A 6000-nucleotide genomic window follows, 5' to 3' on the forward strand; every position below is an offset into this window, starting at 1 on the left:
CTAACCCTAGCCCTAGCCCTAACCCTAGCCCTAGCCCTAACCCTAGCCCTAACCCTAGCCCTAATCCTAGCCCTAACCCTAGCCCTAGCCCTAACCCTAGCCCTAGCCCTAGCCCTAACCCTAGCCCTAACCCTAGCCCTAACCCTAGCCCTAACCCTAGCCCTAACCCTAACCCTAGCCCTAACCCTAACCCTAGCCCTAACCCTAATGGGAAAATGGAAATAAATACATTTTTTTCATTTACTTTTATAGCGGGTTTTTTAGCGGATTTTTATGATTGGCAGCCGTCACACACTGAAAGACGCTTTTTATTGCAAAAAATATTTTTTGCGTTACCACATTTTGAGAGCTATAATTTTTCCATATTTGAGTCCACAGAGTCATGTGAGGTCTTGTTTTTTGCGGGACGAGTTGACGTTTTTATTGGTAACATTTTCGGGCACGTGACATTTTTTGATCGCTTTTTATTCCGATTTTTGTGAGGCAGAATGACCAAAAACCAGCTATTCATGAATTTCTTTTGGGGGAGGCGTTTATACCGTTCCGCGTTTGGTAAAATTGATAAAGCAGTTTTAATCTTCGGTTCAGTACGATTACAGCGACACCTCATTTGTATCATTTTTTTATGTTTTGGCGCTTTTATACGATAAAAACTATTTTATAGAAAAAAATAATTATTTTTGCATCGCTTTATTCTGAGGACTATAACTTTTTTATTTTTTTGCTGTTGTCGCTGTATGGTGGCTCGTTTTTTGCGGGACAAGATGACGCTTTCAGCGGTACCATGGTTATTTATATCCGTCTTTTTGATCGCGTGTTATTCCACTTTATGTTTGGCGGTATGATAATAAAGCGTTGTTTTTTGCCTCGTTTTTTTTTTTTTTTCTTACGGTGTTTACTGAAGGGGTTAACTAGTGGGCCAGTTTTATAGGTCGGGTCGTTACGGACGCGGAGATACTAAATATGTGTACTTTTATTGTTTTGTTTTTTTTATTTAGATAAAGAAATGTATTTATGGGAATAATATTTTTTTTTTTTTTTCATTATTTAGGATTTTTTTTTTTTTTTTTTTTTTTACACACTTGGAAATTTTTTTTTTTACTTTTTTACTTTGCCCCAGGGGGGGACAATACAGATCGGTGATCTGCCAGTTTGCACAGCACTCTGACAGATCACCGATCTGTCTGAGAGCAGTGCAGCGTTACCAAGTGCCTGCTCTGAGCAGGCACTTGGTAAGCCACCTCCCTCCCTGCAGGACCCGGATCCGCGGCCATTTTGGATCCGGGACTTACTGCAGGGAGGGAGGTAGGAGACCCCCGGAGCAACGCGATCACATCGCGTTGCTGCGGGGGTCTCAGGGAAGCCCGCAGGGAGCCCCCTCCCTGCGCGATGCTTCCCTGCACCGCCGGCACATCGCGATCATCTTTGATCGCGGTGTGCCGGGGGTTAATGTGCCGGGGGCGGTCCGTGACCGCTCCTGGCACATAGTGCCGGATGTCAGCTGCGATAAGCAGCTGACACCCGGCCGCGATCGGCGGCGCTCCCCCCGTGAGCGCGGCCGATCGCGCTGGACGTAATATTCCGTCCTTGGGAATTAAGGCCCACCCCACATGGACGGAATATTACGTCCAATGGCAGAAAGGGGTTAATATAATATATGACATCCAGCATAAAAGACAATTCAGGTATAATCAACATGCTGTTTTTCCTTGAATAATAAGCAAGAAACCACAGAAAGCTATGGGACATTATGTTAGTATACCATATAATAATCGACATAACCCATAGTATATTGCAGGACGTACACGGACACACTGAAGTCCATAAAGAGAACACCACAAGAATAGATCAGTGTACAAATGTCCAGAAGCTGACAATAGTAATAAATGCAAAAGTTTATTAATCATATAAACAAGGATCCATAGATAGCACACATGGGGAAAGAGTGACGGACACTCCCACAAATAGAGCACTGGCAGGGAAGAGGCATGTAAACCGATACAGAGAGACAATAAATATTTATACCAAAGAGTAAAAAGTATCCATATTGCACAGTGGCCAAGTCTCCGGTACCATACCTTATAGTATAACAGGTTCACATACGCGTTCCCGCCCTCCTCCTCTAAATGTGATAAAGTTCAGAGGGAACCAAAAGAATCAACAGTGGGGACTATAAGGCTCTGTGCTAGGACCAATTGTCTTAAATCTCTTTAGGAATTGAGAGTAAAGTTTCAGTCTTTGCTAATGACACAAAACTATGGAGGATAATAAAAATTTACCTTGACATGATTGCAATGTAATAAATCCCTTGCAAAGCTTGAATATGGGACCTAGTTTTCAGCTGTATATTTTAAAAATGATTTTGTAAAGCTAGCGTCAGTTCATAGGCGGCAACTAGGTTGTTTCATGGGAAGTAAGGCCTCTCCTATGATGAGAAGTTAGAAAAGTTGGGCTTGTTCAGCTTAGAAAAAAGACGCCCCAGAGGCAACCTCATTTATATGTACAGTGCTCAGCATAAATGAGTAACCTCCCTGTGAAAACTAAAATTTTAATCAATATGTCACTGAACACAAGAACAATTTCCAAAGTTTTGACGAGACTGAGTATCATAGAACATTTATTTAACCCATAATATGAAAGTAAGGAGGCCATACAAAATACTTGATGTAATAGTTTTGAAGTGGGATGTAACCACTTTTGCATTAACTACTGTATATACTTGAGTATAAGCCAAGATTTTCAGCCCCAAAAAACGGGCTGAAAGTGCCCCTCTTAGCTTATACTCAAGTCATGGTCGGCGGGTGAGGGGGAGCGACTACTGTCAAATACTCACCTGCTCCCGGCGCTCCTGACGCGGTCCCTGCATGTCCCTTGGTTTTCGGGCGCGGCAGCTTCTTCCCTTGTTCAGTGGTCACTAGTACCGCTCATTAAAGTAATGAATATGGACTCCACTCCCATAGGGGTGGAGCCACATATTCATTACTGTAATGAGCAGTACCATGTGACCGCTCACTACAGGAAGAAGCTGCCGCGCCCGAAGACCATGGGACATGCAGGGACCGCGTCAGGAGCGCCAGGAGCAGGTGAGTATTTCATATTCACCTTTCCGTGTTCCACCGCCGCCCCACCTTCCGCATCTTCTGCAGTGACTGTTCAGGTCAGAGAGCGCGATGACGTATTAGTGTGCGCGCTGCCCCCTGCCTGAACAGTCACTGCGGAGAGATGGGACAGGCTGCAAGAGAGGTGAGTATGTCATTTTTTTTTTAGTGCAGCAGCATTACATGTGGCACAATGTTATATTATTATTATTATTATTATTTATATAGCACCATTAATTCCATGGTGCTGTACATGAGAAAGGGGTTACATACAGGGTTATAGATATCATTTACAGTATACAAATTTACGATGACAGACTGGTAGAGAGGAGATGACCCGGTCCTTGCGGACTTACATTCTACGGTATATGAAGCATCTATGGGGCCATAATGAACTGCAGGGATCATTATATGTGGCACATTGTTATATGGAGCATCTATGGGGACATAACTGAATGGAGCATTATATGGAGCATCTATGAGGCCATAACTGCATGGAGCATTATATGGAGCATCTATGGGGACATAACTCCATGGAGCATTATATGGGGCATCTATGGGGCCATAAAGAACTGCATGGAGCATTTTATGGGGCATCTATGGGGCCATAAAGAACTGCATGGAGCATTATATGGGGCATCTATGGGGCCATAAAGAACTGCTTGGAGCATTATATGGGGCATCTACGGGGCCATAAAGAACTGCATGGAGCATTATATGGGGCATCTATGGGGCCATAAAGAACTGCATGGAGCATTATAAGGGGCATCTATGGGACCATAAAGAACTGCATGGAGCATTTTATGGGGAATATTTGTATATGGAGGATCTTATGGGGCCATAAAGAACTGTATGGAGCATTATATGGGGCATATTTTAATATGGAGCCTCTTGTTGGGCCATAATGAACTGTATGGAGCATTATATGGGGCTCCTGATTCAATATGGATATTCAAAAACACTTACCGTATATACTCGTGTATAAGTCCCCCTCTCGGCTTATACTCGAGTCATACCCAGGGGTCGGCAGGAAAGGGGGAGCGGGGGCTGTCTAATTATACTCACCTGCTCCTGGCGCGGTCCCTGCAGGTCCCTGGCTGCCCGATGCCGCAGCTTCTTCCTGTACTGAGCGGTCACATGGTACTGCTCATTACAGTAATGAATATGCAGCTCCACCTCCCATAGGGGTGGAGCCGCATATTCTTTACTGTAATGAGCAGTAACGGTGACCGCTCAGTACAGTTAGAAGCTGCAGCGTCGGGGAAGTAGGGACTGCACAGCGGCAGGAGCAGGTGAGTATAACGGGGAGGGGAGCGCAGCGCTGCGCGATATTCACCTGCTCCTCGTTCCAGGTGCCGCTCTGTCTTCTGCAGTGACGCTCAGGTCAGAGGGCGCGGTGACTTGGTTAGTGCACGCCCTCTGCCTGAATGTCAGTGCAGAAGACGCTGAAGATGGAGTGGCGCCGGAACGACGAGCAGGTGAATATTGAAAGTGCCAGGGACCTGAGCGACGGAGAGGTGAATATTTGATTATTTTTTTTTATCGCAGCAACAGCAAATGGGGCAAGTGTCTGTATGAAGCATCTATGGGGCCATAACGTTTGTGCAGCACTATATGGGGTAAGTGTCTGTATGGGGCCATAACGTTTGTGCAGCACTATATGGGGCAAGTGTCTGTATGGAGCATCTTATGGGGCCATAATCAACGTTTGTGCAGCACTATATGGGTTAAGTGTCTGTATGGAGCATCTTATGGGGTCATAATTAACATAGCGGCGCTGGAAGACCGGCAGTTTGGCACATCGCTCCTCCAGGATCCGGTCTTCCAGCGCCGCTATCCCCATTAGGCTCTGATCCTTTCCATGGTACTCCATATCTAATGTGTGTTCCGATCCTCCAGCATCTGCTGCAGTACATTCACTTTGTTCTGACGCTCATCCATTCAGTTTAGCTTCCACATCCAGTCAATGTCAAAGAAACGCTCTGACGAAGGTCCGGTGTGGACCGAAAACGTTTAGCAGTTTTGTTTGTCTGGATGCATCAATAAATTAAGAAGCTTTTTCTTCACACATTGAGTGCCAAGTTTTATTCATCTTTAATACTCGAGTATATACGGTAATTTGAACAACACTAAAGATTTTGCAATGAAAGTTACAATAGTAATCTTACTTTCAAATTATGGTTTAAAAATGTTCTATGAAACTTAGTTTTGATCAATGGTCAATAGAGTTGAGTTTATTATCTACCCATAAGCCAAAGTCTTTTTCAGTGACAGTTTTACCATTTAGTGCATAGTTATATGTTCCTTGACCCAAGTACATGACCTTACATTTAACAACATTAAACTTCAAATGCCATTTAGCAGCCTAAGCCCCTGCTTACATAAATCCCTCTGTAATATTACATTTTCCTCCTAGATGTTCATTACCTTAAAAAGTTTCATCTGCAAAAAGTGAAATTCTACTGTTTATGCCATCTACAAAGTCATCAATAATTATGGTAAAAATAAGAGGGCCCAATACTGACCCTTGTGGTACCACACTTAACTGTGATCCTATCAGAGTGAGTTCCATTAATAATTACCATCTGCTACCTATCACTGAGCCAGTTATTACAAATATTTTCCGCTAGGCCCATTGCTCTTATTTTGTGTACCAACCTTTTACTTTGCATTGTAGTAAACACCTTTTAAAAGTTCAGATAGATGACCTCCAGTCTGGAATTTACCTTCACATAGAAGTTGATCAGATTAGTTAGATTGGACTGGTCCTTCATAAATACATTAATGTTGGGTCATGAAGTTAATATTAATTACTGTATTTTCTGGCATATAAGACTACTTTTTAACCCCTGAAAATTCTCTCAAAAGTCAGGTGTCGTCTTATACGCCAGGTGTCGTCTTA

This window comes from Ranitomeya imitator, chromosome 1, assembly GCF_032444005.1.
Source record: "Ranitomeya imitator isolate aRanImi1 chromosome 1, aRanImi1.pri, whole genome shotgun sequence".
NCBI classification, from domain to species: domain Eukaryota; kingdom Metazoa; phylum Chordata; class Amphibia; order Anura; family Dendrobatidae; genus Ranitomeya; species Ranitomeya imitator.